Source organism: Microtus ochrogaster, linkage group LG5, assembly GCF_000317375.1.
Source record: "Microtus ochrogaster isolate Prairie Vole_2 linkage group LG5, MicOch1.0, whole genome shotgun sequence".
NCBI lineage: Eukaryota > Metazoa > Chordata > Mammalia > Rodentia > Cricetidae > Microtus > Microtus ochrogaster.
In genome coordinates, this window is record NC_022031.1 from 38,058,750 (window position 1) to 38,059,549 (window position 800).

An 800-nucleotide genomic window follows, 5' to 3' on the forward strand; every position below is an offset into this window, starting at 1 on the left:
GAAGAGAGGGTGGGCTAAAACGACAGCGCTGTGTATGATACGAACAGGACACGGCAGTAGAGCTCAGTCCAAGCTGTTGGCCTCAATGGTCACAAATATGTTTACATAATGTCTTAGTGCTTGGATCTTTGCCAAGAAACTCTAAAGCCCCATTGATTCCTTTATCACACAAGCAGCTTACAGTGGCCGCACTCCTGTCCCCAACTCCCGTGCTAGCCTCCTGCTTCAGTTTCTTTTGGTGTGAAGAAAACTGACCTTTTGTTCCTTGTGTGCCCATCCAGAAACACAGAGGCTTTGTCCCAAGTACAAGAACTCCCTCTGTATGTTTCTGCGCCTTCCCTGGAACCCCCTTCCAGGAGGCACCTAGGCCACACAACTGAGCACACAAACCAGGCGAAGGGGCTGACGCAGGCTTCTGGGTGGGTTCTTAGAGGCATTCCCGACACCAATGGGTTGAGCAAGGAGATTCTGAGACCCAGACATGCTATTTGTCATATACGCTCTGTGTTTTAGCTAGCTGCTTTTGATCAACTCAGAGGCATCCCATGAAGATGTACTAATGGTACTTCTCTAAACAAGCATGCGAACTGGGACTAAATCTCTGCTCCTGGATGGGGTCCATGTCATTGCTTCCTTCATACCTCCCCTTAATAATAAACGTCAGAGACAAGAACAAACAGACTGTTTATAGGTACAGAATATATTTGGGGTGGTTCTTTAATCCACCTGTTCATTAAAGGAAATGACAATAATACTGCTCTTTAAAGATACCAAGGAGGGGGAGCCAAGAGGAAGAGCCT